This window comes from Oreochromis niloticus, linkage group LG3 (assembly GCF_001858045.2).
Source record: "Oreochromis niloticus isolate F11D_XX linkage group LG3, O_niloticus_UMD_NMBU, whole genome shotgun sequence".
In the NCBI taxonomy this organism is placed as follows: Eukaryota; Metazoa; Chordata; class Actinopteri; order Cichliformes; family Cichlidae; genus Oreochromis; species Oreochromis niloticus.
Genome location: NC_031967.2, coordinates 32,322,986 through 32,334,812, shown reverse-complemented (window position 1 = coordinate 32,334,812; position 11,827 = coordinate 32,322,986). Strand labels below are relative to the sequence as shown.

Sequence of the window (11,827 nt, the reverse complement as noted above, 5' to 3'; positions counted from 1 at the left end):
CACCTGATTTTCGTACTTGGTAATTTTGTCAGCGCCGTCAGTTCACTCTCTTCCAGGCCTGCTTAGAACAAAAATGAAAAAAGAGAGCTGATTATTAGCTCCTCAAAGTACAAAACAAAATCACCTGACAGGTTTTTTCTGAGTGCACTACTACAAAAATTTTCTCGGGGCCCCTCTCAGACATATCCAGGTCTTAATCAAACTCCCTCTCTTGAAATAAAACAACAGCCTCCAAAATCAGAAACAATCTCAAATTTCACCCTTTCAACACACCGAAAAGCTCGTCAAAAGATCAAAGACCGTTTGCACAATGTCTCCCTTCCTCACTCCGCCATGTTTTCATTCAGCAAAAATATACACCGATTTCAACAACGTATCATCACTAAATTATAAATTTCCTGTCCAAATCTGCACCTCTGAACAGACCTGACCACCGTAATCAAATATCCTGATACTTTACCATTATATATTTTGCCAACAGCCACCGCTCTCTCTTGAACTGAAAGCCTCCGAGACACACACACAGGAAGTGTCTTTGTCGCTCACTCACTCCAGCTAATTTGCATACTGAGTCACAGCTCAACAGCCAACTTGACAAGAGAAATACATGTTTAAACCTTATCACATTATTGAATTATTTTCATTTTCTCTCTATAATAATCACTGGTTTTAATCACTCAGTACGAGAGCACTCCTAAGTCACTCTTTTAAAACTGTTTTAATCACTTTTTTTTCTGTTAATTTCCATAGCTCACTCCCCTGTCATCTAACTTCTTTGAGTGAACTTCAAGCTTTAAGTCTATTTTATTAACCATTCACACCATTCTATCACTCATACAAGTAGCAAGCTGATCTTCATTGCGTATGCTTGTGTTCTTAGCCAGGTTTTTAATCAATATCTCTATGCATTAAGCTTCAGGAGCTTGTCTTTGTAAGGTTAATGCATTTTCTGTTTGTGTGTGTTATTTTTGCATATGTTGCTTTGCAGTATTTCAGACTCCTTGACAACTCTCCACTTAAACAGTCAGTTTTCTCTTTCCCGAATTACTAACCCAAATTTTTGATTTCCCACCTTAAATAACAGCCCCCCTAGTCTTCAGCCAGGTGTTAGGGCTTGCTTTTCAGGTTCATGGACACATCATTCTGGGAACAATTCAACCAGAAACTTGCCTTAACATATCCAGTGATGTTAACCTACAATTTTCTTCCGACTGCGGCAGTGGAGAGTTGATCCGGTTCTGCTTTACTCCTGAAAATAACAAAACTAAGACATTTTCATTATTATCACAAGTGCTTAAATGACCCATTTCTCTGTCTCTGGTCAGAAATACCAATTATGCCATGCATGTAAGCGTGTTCTTCCTTGCATTTCTATGTATTCATGTTAATGTACACTACGTGTAAGCTGTTTCTTCATTGCATCTTAAATTATAATCAGTTTTACCTCATTCATTTTTCCACTGAGCTTTAGATTCAAACTATCTCACTTCTGATTCATTTCAAAAATAATCTCACATGTAACAACTTGTGTATGTGTGTTTTCAATTCATTAATATAGTTGTCAGTTATTTTCTGATTATTTTTACCTTTTTTATCGTTTACCTCTTTGTTATGCTGTGGTGGACATCCCTAAACAATCATGAGTTCTGGCTTCAATTTTTCCAATCCAATTATCTCCTATATTCTCGCAGTCAAACTTGTCCTGCTTCACCTGACACCGGTCCTTTCTCCCTTTTTTCACAGTGTCCTTGTGTGGGCTTCAAAGCTCCAGCAAACACAGTCTGTTTCTTCTCTGTTTTGATCTTTCAATATTCTTCTTTTACGTTAGGTTCCAGCCTGGCAAAATATCCCATTCAGTGCCTTCAGCTCAGTGCCCCCCAGTCATGTGACACTGTTCTTGACCAGCCTCCAGTTCCCCCTGCATGTTTTATCACGGGGTTTCCTCCATTCTGCTTCTGGAGTCGTCAGTCAGTCTTATTTTCATTTGCTCGGTTTTCTTCTCCATTCATCTTTTCAGTCTTCTCTTCCAAGATTACTCCAAGCATGGCAAATATGAAACTCAATGTCCAGTGCTTTCCACAGTTCTTTATCCCAGTGTTCAACTGCCCAGCCTGTTATTCACAGTACCTGTTGTCATCACGTGGTTTTCTTACATGCTGCTGCTTGGGACGTCAATCTTCGTCAGTGTTAATGGTTCAGTTCCACTGGCCTTTGCCTCCTGTCGATTCTTCAAGTCCCGATGTTCTGTCGGTCTTCATCATGAAATTAACTGGCCTTTGAACTTCTTCTCAGGGTCCGAACAGAGTGACAGGTGAAGCCATCAACTTTTTTAGCCAAACACTGGCTTGTTTTCCCAATTGTTTTGATCTATGCTTTTTCCGCTGTACTCAGGGTCCCAGGTTGAGACAAGTCCACCTGTATCAACACACTAAAGCATACAGTTAATATCCTTTTCACTTCCTTTTTTCTTTTTCTCTTTTTTTTTTTTTTTTAAAAAAGCCTCCAATTGCTTCATATACCTAGAGTTTTAACTCGTACGTCTCTCTGTGCTCTTTCTTTACACACACAGTTCCCTTTTATGGGCATGCGTTTCCTGTTCACTATTTCCTGTTTTTCCAGACTCTGTCTTTCTTTGTATTTATAGTCTAAAAACAATCAGTAATTCTACTAAATCTTGATCTAAAAACAATACACCTCCATTTCACTCACACACATTTAAACAGAGCTCCTTCAAACATCAGGACAATTAACACTTCTTCACACACATAGGTCAGTTTTGTAGCATCAGTCACACAATAATTTCTTAAGTGGGTTTTCCTAGTGTATATACCCCTGTGTTTTTGAACTGAGAGAAAAATAAACTCAACCTCTCATACCATCACTCATGCATTTCTTGAATTAAAAACACTTTCAAACTTTTAAAACATCCTATTTTACATCACAAAAGAAATATATTTCATACACACCTTTATTTCATACACACTTTTAAATGTTCTAACCTCTTTCAGACGCCATAAATCGTCTCACACACCCTGCCTTTTCTCTCAAACTTCCATTTTCCACTCACTCAGACAAATCACGCAGAGTCACTCAAATCAAATACTAACAGCATTCACTCGGTTAAAATCACACCAAATACACTTTCATATTCCTGTCTTCTTTTAGCACCGAGTTACTTTTTCACCCTGCAGTCTGCATAAACATTTAAGATTATAAATTCAAAAGCATTTCGGGTTATAGATTCAACTCAACAGTTTGAAGTGGTTATAACTGGACCTGTAATAAAGACTAATATGATACCAATATGTTTAAACATACGTAATAACAAAATAATAAAAATAGAATTAATAAAAATAAAATAATAAATGGAAATAATAAAAATGACAAAAAATAATACTTCCTTCCCAACAGCACTCAATTCTACAAGGAGCTGGACAGACACATGCCTAGACTCATCACTTTGTTCCGAGACAAGGCCATCAAGACTGGCAAGATTGCAGAGGAGCTAGCAAAGCTCATGAGAATTTATGACATTCAGGTAAATTTTTCATTTCACATGATTCAGAATTACATTAACAGATGGTTTGTACACAGCTGTAAGAAGCCATAGTGTCAATTGCTTCAACTGTGCCCCGCGATTAAGTGATTATGCCATGGATACAAGGTTGTCATTTTAGGAGAAGGACATCTTGACAAAATGTATCCTTTCAAAAAGTGTTGTGTTAAAAAGATTTATCAGCTTCAATTTAAAGAAGTCCAAACAAGTACTGTTTTTGTAAAAATTGGTTTACATTTGGAAGTTTTTCCTTTGTGAGTTGTTGATATATTTACAATGGAAACTTATTAATTTAAAATGTGTATTACTAAAAATACGGTTATCCAAAATACTGAATTTACCATCTTTAGCCCGTTACACAAAAAGTTTGGACACCCCTGATCTATAACAATGACAATCAGAACATGGCTATCCAACACTTTGTTTTTACTCTGCATTTGTGTAAATACTATTCTAATAGATATTGTATGTTCATCTAGGAACAGCGTGATGTAAATACAAGACGGGCCCTCGTCCTTCGTGCACTTCCTGTGTACCTGCGTGAAGATGCCTCCACGTTATTCAGGAATTGTGATGTAAATGTACTGCCCTCAGCATCAACCCCTTTGCCTAGCTGTTCAGTCGAATATATCACTCAGAACTCAAGGAGAACCAGGGTGTATATCAGGAAGGAGGTTCAAAACTGTCCTCATCTGACTTGTTTTCTCCCATATATCAACTATTGTTGAATAAGATTGCAAGAAGATTGTTACGCATAAACCAGAAAACATGAAAATAGTTGAAAGATTATTAAACAAAAAAAAATCCACAGATAAAAACTCTCTCCCTTTTAAAATTCAAGTGTTCTATTTTTTTGGAGGTGCCATGTTGTGGTCAGAGAAATGTTTGGTAAATAACAAAAACAAATATCTTGACATATATTTATTATTGAAAACATTTATTTAAGCATATGTTTTGAAACCAAACCCAAATTAAGATTATTGTAATGCATCATGATGTATCAAATTAAATCGTTGACATTATAATCCTAAAAGAAACGTGCGACTTATGAAGATTCACACCTCTAATCAATAGCATGATTTGTGTCCTTGAGGGGCTGAACTCATTGTTGTATTATTTGTGTTTTGCAGTCAGCAGATGGTCCAGACCTCACTGTCACTCCTGTGGCTCTGCTGACAGTTGTCACGGATGACACTACTGATTCGGCCCTCTTCAGTCCCGAAAGCATCTGCATTGTCGTTGAGGATGAAATACTTGTGAATGGTCCCACAAATCTGGCTGACTCATTTCTCCTGCTCTTTGGGTACATCTATGCACTAGACCTACAATACCCAAAGAAACTTGAGCTTACATTCACATTTATCCAGAAGGTTGTGATGTGCCTTGAGGACAACAAACCACTGAAAGGGCGTCTACTGATGCTGAAGAATGATTTGTTCAATGAGTGAATCACTCAGAATGGACTACTTGTTGAGCTGAGTATTGAGGAAGCTTTTTTTTTTCCTAATCATTTGGCTCTTCTACTTCAAATTTAAAGTGAATGACTGTTCAGTTCATGCACTATTCACGTTTAACGTTCTGTTGCCTAATACCTTAATGCACTGCCTTGATGTTTGTTACCTATGAAGTACAGCAGTGGAAACCAGTACATTTTTTTTTTAATGTATTTTTGAAATAAGTGAGCTGCAGCTGTCAAGGTACAGTAAGTGTTAAATGCCTCAATGTTCTAATAGCTGCAATTGCTGTTAATACTGAAAATGTTATTTAATTTTAGAATTGAGATGGAGACCCTTGGAGTCTTTTTTTGTTTTATTTATGAAGCACTTTTTTATGAGTGAGCTCCGTTATCTGTGCCTTTTTAAAAGCACATTGTGTTTAATAAAAGTTGTTAAATTGTTAGTGTTGTTACTTTCATGTTTTCTAACACTTTTAGCTGATTATAATTTACTGGGCAAACAGTTTAGAATTATTCGTAAATGTATTTCCCACAGTATTTTAAAAATATTTATTAGATTTTAAGTGTTATTTCCCATATTATAAGTTAGAAAATATGAAAAAGTTTGAGTTTATTTCCCACATCGTGTGAGTTGCAATATGTAAAATATTTTGAGTGTATTTTCCACCTTAATTAAGTTGAAAAATATTAAACATTTTAAGTTTATTGCTCCCTAATTATAAGTTGAGGAATATCAACATTTATAAGTTAGCATTGAGGTAATTTAAGGCAACTGCAACTGTAATTTTTATTTTAGTTAAACTTAAAACTTTTAAAAACATCACTAAAAAATTGTTGTGTAATCTGTTACACAACAATTTTTGAGTTCTGTGAACTTATTAGGTTTTACAGTGCAGCACAGCCCATGCAGCAGTATATGAATGACTAACCTCGTATTGTGGATGGATTATCTCACTTGCTCTCCTGGCTGAAGTTTAGTCCTTTTACAGCATCCTGCCATGCGATTACATTTGTTCCTGACCACCGAGAACACTCACGTTAACTTTTGTCGAGTGGAAAAAAAGTTAGCTTGTTTATGTTATGCTAACAAAGCTGTGTCGCTAGCGGTCACGTAGCACATCATTATATACCAGCTAGCCAAACTTCAGTAACCCTACAAACGTCACTGCTGTTTAGTTTTCTGTCTTCATTTATGTTGGAAGTGATAGCAGAGCTGTACGTTTGAATTTGTTTCCAAAACCCCGCAGTCAGGACATGCTATATTGTATTTAGATAGAAGCTAGCGAGCTAACTTCCTGCTAACTTCTAACGCCGTTAAATGTCATAAATTCCATTTTCATGGATGCCTGGATGTTAAACTCAATTGGTACACCTGGTAGAGAAGAACGCTGATCATTTTATTAAAGATGAAAGACTTTAGACAGTTTTTCAACTCTCAGTAATGCCACAGTGATCGTTTGATATATGGACCTGCAGCGGAGTTTAGGCCCAGACACGGCCAGTGACGTCAGACTGAACAACCGGATAGCTTGAACTAAGGATTACTAATTTAAGTACAGTAATGGCAACATTTAACAATTTCAAGCTAACAGTCTGATAATGAGCCCAACATTAAAATATTCTGTAATCACTGCACATCTGCTTTTTTTGTCACTTATCTCTGTCTCTGTGCTGAATCCTCCACAAGCACTCTTAGAGAGAAACAAAATATTAGCAGTGGTATTAGCAGGTTACAGAGGTGCTGCTGTGAATCATGTAATTAACCAACTGCTGCTGTAAAAGCTCATAAAGTTAACAATCTGCCGTAAAAGGAGTGATACTGATTTTAATACAGTACGTGTCTCACATTGTATGCACATTTTCCCCATTGTAAGATTCAACATTTTCCCCAACAATACAGTGTGATAGCATAACTAACACATAGTCAGTGGACACAGATTCCTTCACACAAATATCAGTAACCCGGAAAAGTAGCAGCTAAAGGGTTAAGTCTGCAGGGCCCACACACTCTCATGTGACCCTAAAATATACCCGTCCTCTGGTCTCTGTCATTCTCCTGCTTCTGCAGCAAAGAAACACACATGCATACATCCACCCTTTTGTCACATGTGGGTAGAGGTAGGTGCAACCTTGCATATTGGTGTCAAGTCAATCAAGTCAGTCAACTCAGTCACCCCAGTCAGTTCCCTATTTTTATTATTGTTGATACGTGGTGCGTTAAGTTTCTACTGCCAGCAATATGACATCATTTCAAAAAGAAAAAGAAGAATTTCGACTGGATTACCTCGCTGAATTCTTTTAGACAGGGACTCGCTTTCTGATTGTGTCCCAAATAAGTGACTTTCTCCAGAGCCCATTTTAATGTGGAGAAGCTCACTTGCAATCGTTCTCCCGACAACATGTAGCGCTTTCAGTTCTAATCGTGCAGGTCTGCTCAAAGAAGAGAAATTACCAAACAAAACTTTCAGTGCACTGTGAAAGTAAAAAATTAAAAAGGCCTAGTTAAGTCATGACACATGTTCTTCATCTCAGGAGGGTAAATCATACCAAAACTAATTGGCAGGTTCAACTTTGCAACAAAAGAAAAATGCATCAGCCAGATTAATCCCTGAAACTTTCATCCATCATCCACACAATGCACACCACACAACCCTAATGTACTATTATATACTGAGTTTCTTCCCATATCACCATGTGTGTGCCATGGTAAAACCTTCCACCACACATCAGAAACAAGAAACTCAATGATCTATTAGTCTCACTTATTCAGACCCCTCTCTCCAGAATTCTATTTTGCCCTGCTATAATTCAATCATCTTTCCCCAAAACAATACTAGTTCACTAGTCTATGTATCACTTCTTATCTCACTAAGTGAACTGGGCAACATGATAAACAGAAACACATGCTTAAGATGCTGACTGGTCTTCATGAGCTTCATTGTATGTGTGTGTGTTTGTTAGTAGGATTGATGCATTTTCTGTTTGTGTGTGATTTTCTGTACCTTTCACTTTGCAGTGCTTCAAGACACCTCAATTTTACCCCTTCAAGGCAGTCATTTTCCCTCAGGTTCACTAACACAAATTAGTTTCCCACACTAAACAGCATTCCTCTGTGTCCTCACCTCCTCCTTCATCTGTGGTCTCCTCTACCCCCTGCAGCAGTCCAGTGGCAGTTCTCTTTAGCTTTGTCCTGTCCAATCCCCACTGTCTCTTTCATTGCCATTTCACTCCAAACGTGGCAAATGTCAAACTCAGTCTTCTCAAAGGCCATTTCACACACAGTGAAGTTGCAGCTTGCTGGAAACGCATCTCCATCCATCCAGTCATGATGATGGTGTTTCTCTTTTGATTGCTGATGCTGTTTTGCCCATACTGCTGTTGGACCTCTCTGCTCAGGACACTGCTGTTGTCTCTTAGGCTGCCATGTTGTTGCTTTTAGAACTGCTTTCCTTGACTTCAGGGAGAACTAAACATCCTTCGAGCTTGCGCTTCAGGAGGAGGAACAAATGGAAGTAAAGCTGCAAAACAAATGATTTTCATCATTCTTATGACTGCTTGAACAACACATTTCCTCTCTCTGGTTTTTGAACTCTTGTTTCTTAAAACTCAGAAAGTGAGATTTCAGTTGTTCTACATTGAGAGGCACATAATCCTCTTCAAAGGAAGCCTGGTGGGCTCTTGGAGCTGAAAGCTCCTCACCCGATCCCAGACAACTTCAACCCCGGCCTCCCCTTTTTATTGAAATGACACAACCCCCCATTGTAAAAACCCTGTGGTGTGTAAGGTAAGGCACTGTGTGTGTATATGCATGTGCGAGCACGTGTGTGTGTGTGTGTGTGTGTGTGTCTTCCTGCTGGTCATAAAAGGGTCATCTCCCCTGAGCCCCCGTATATGGCTATATATAATGCTGCTGTTTTTGATTATGTGCAGCACATTTGACCTCTAGTAGGCCAAGTAGGAAACAGCAAAGCTCCATCCATCTATCCATCCATCTTATCCCCCTTGATTCCAGGGGACTGGAGCCTTTTGTTGATATGCAGGATACAACGTGAAGAGTTTATCAGTTTGACAGCAAAACTGATCTTTGATATTTCACGTATTTGCCACTGTGGTGTTTTTCTCAGTCTCATTTAAGCAACAACATTTGTTAAATACATAGCTCAACATACATTTAAATTAAATACATTCAGGCTAAATCCATAAAAAATCTAATACTGACAATTATACAAGATTTAGGAAAGGATGTTCATTTTGATAGGTACATGTGCATTTTTAACATAAAACAAATCTTTTTAATGGACTTGTTCTCTCAAAACAAGATGCCAACTTGGTTTAAAAAAGAGAGAAAAAAGTTAATAGGGCTCTGAACTATTTTAGAATAGTTCCTAAGGAAAATGCACATGTAACTATGTTACTAAAAGTTTGTGGTGTTGAGCTGCTAAGATCATCATTCAGAACTTGACAGCTAGACTTCTTTTCTGACTTGTGAGGTTAAACCAGACTGCTTACAAAATTCAACAGTTGCTGGCAATCAAAAGGCCTATGTTCAGGCCATTTTTTTCTGGAAACTTGCTGTAGAACATCAGCTTAAGTATTATAATTCTTAAAACATGACTTAGCCAGTCACTCAGAACAATTTATCTCTCTTAATCAGTACATTGGTAAAACACTCGTGTGAACATGCAGCGACACTGGAGCTCAGAGACAGAGACTCAGAGTAGATGTAGATGAAAATTTCTAGTATTCTCCCACCGTATTATAAGATTATCTTTAACAATGTCAAGAAGTTACAAGCAAAGCGAGACTAGACCATGTTTAAACAAGAAAAGTTTATTTATTACAATTATTTATTACTTAAAACGAAATAACACTATTTCGTCACCCCAAAAGATACACATTCAAAGCATTACAACAGTAGCTTAATATCACAAAGAACTGTCACATGATATCAAACAGAAACTGTGAACTCTGTAGAGTGGGCAATCATAATGAAGCAGTTCATCTCTAAGGCTACGTTCACACTGCAGGCGAAAGCGCATCAAATCCGACTTTTTTGACCCTATGCGACCCATATCTGATCATGGTATGACAGTTTGAACAGCACAAATCCGATATTTTCAGATCCGATCTGGGTCACTTTCATATCTGGTACTGAATCCGATACATATCTGATGTTTTAGAAAGCGACTGCTGTTTGATCGGTCATGTCGCATCAAATCCATCTTTTACGTCACTGACACAAGACAGACGCCAATTATCAGCGCCGGAGAAGAGCCCGAGAAGACATCGCAAACGCTTCCTGGCCATCCAGTATAGATGTTAGTGAAACTGTTGGGAAGACAACGTGAACATTTTATTTGTACTGTATAATCTGCAGATTCTGACAGAAATCTGCAACTATCCTTTGAAGCACCGCTCCTCTAAAACAGCAATAAGGATAATTATTAGGCCATATGTAAATAACAAAATAACTTTATAGCTTACAGCAAAATTGGGAAACGTAAAGTCCGAAACAAGTCTTTATATTAAGGGCCATCAGTCAAACAATACTGTTTGGTCTGGGTCTAAACAGAGCGTGTTGTGTGTGACGTCTTCTTTTGCGCATGCGGGCCGTTTTGAGGGCCGTGAATGGTTCACACTAGAGCACGTTTGCTGTCACATTTTATTTGTAGTGTGAACAACCAGACAAAAAAAATCGGAATTGAGCATTAAGACCTGCAGTGTGAACGTAGCCTTAGTTGTAGATTCAAGCGGCTCTTTATATTTTTGGCCACCAGATGTCACCAAAGTTTTGAGAAATGAAATACAACCTTCATTTGGCCATCACCAATGAACAGGAACAGAATCTTCTTCACTGCATTTCCTGTCAGGGAAATGACAGAGTTTTCGTAAAAACAGAGGAACAGATAAGTAATCAGCGAGATACACAGACAACAGATTTACAGACTGGAGCCAGTCTAACTAACTTGGTTAGTTCAACGCTCAGGCAAAGACTGAAGAAGCTCTCCCAGTACAAGTAGTGGCAGGTAGATCAGTAGACAACAAACAGGTGAGCTTGAATGCTTCAAGTGTACTGGAAAGGAGGGAAGTGATCCCGAAAGGATCCTGCCCCTGCAAGGTAAGGCATGGTTAGAAGCACACACACAAACGCACCCACACACTCACACTGAGAAAGAGACAAATGGCAGACGCACAGGAGGACTGAAGGAAATGACAAGATCAAGTTTCCCCTAAATGAAAGCAAAGCTGGTTTGTAAATTTTAATAAATTCCACACAAATTAGAAATAACATTTAAACTTTTTTAGATTTTTAATATCACCATGCTGGATATGAGACAGCAATACCAAGTGTTTGAAGTGCTTTTTACAAACGGCATCCAAACCGTGTTCTAGTTGTTATGAGACAGCAGGCCCTCTGTGACAAACACATCTGATAATATATGACATCCTGTATTCATCCAGGTAAAAATCTCATTGAGATTAAAAGTTTCTTTTCAAGAGCGACCTGCCCAAAAGATTCAACACTTTTAAATTTAATATGAGTGAGCACAACATCAAGATCATATGCAACTATAAGTGTCACAAAACGTGCAATCACACTGACCGAGTAAACTGCCTGCTTTGCATAGAGTCTGTCAGGATTTGTGTCGCGGATGAGAGAAGGAGGACCCAAACGCTGGACTCACAGGTAGGTAGGTGAAGGTTGGTGTTTATTGTCAACGGAGTGAACAAACAGAACAGAAGTAGGATAGGGCTGGCTGGCTGGACGACTGACTGAATGAAGGACTGACTGAAAGGCTAGCTGACTGAACGCA

At 38.2% G+C, this 11,827-nt stretch overlaps 1 long non-coding RNA gene across 1 annotated transcript; it reads left to right on the top strand.

Moving 5' to 3' along the window:
* The first annotated feature begins 3,415 nt into the window (after nt 1-3,415).
* Nucleotides 3,416-4,982, top strand: LOC112843392 (uncharacterized). The gene is made up of 2 exons (XR_003215722.1): nt 3,416-3,538; nt 4,036-4,982. It is a non-coding gene; the product is annotated as an uncharacterized LOC112843392 (long non-coding RNA).
* Nucleotides 4,983-11,827: the final 6,845 nt, after the last annotated feature.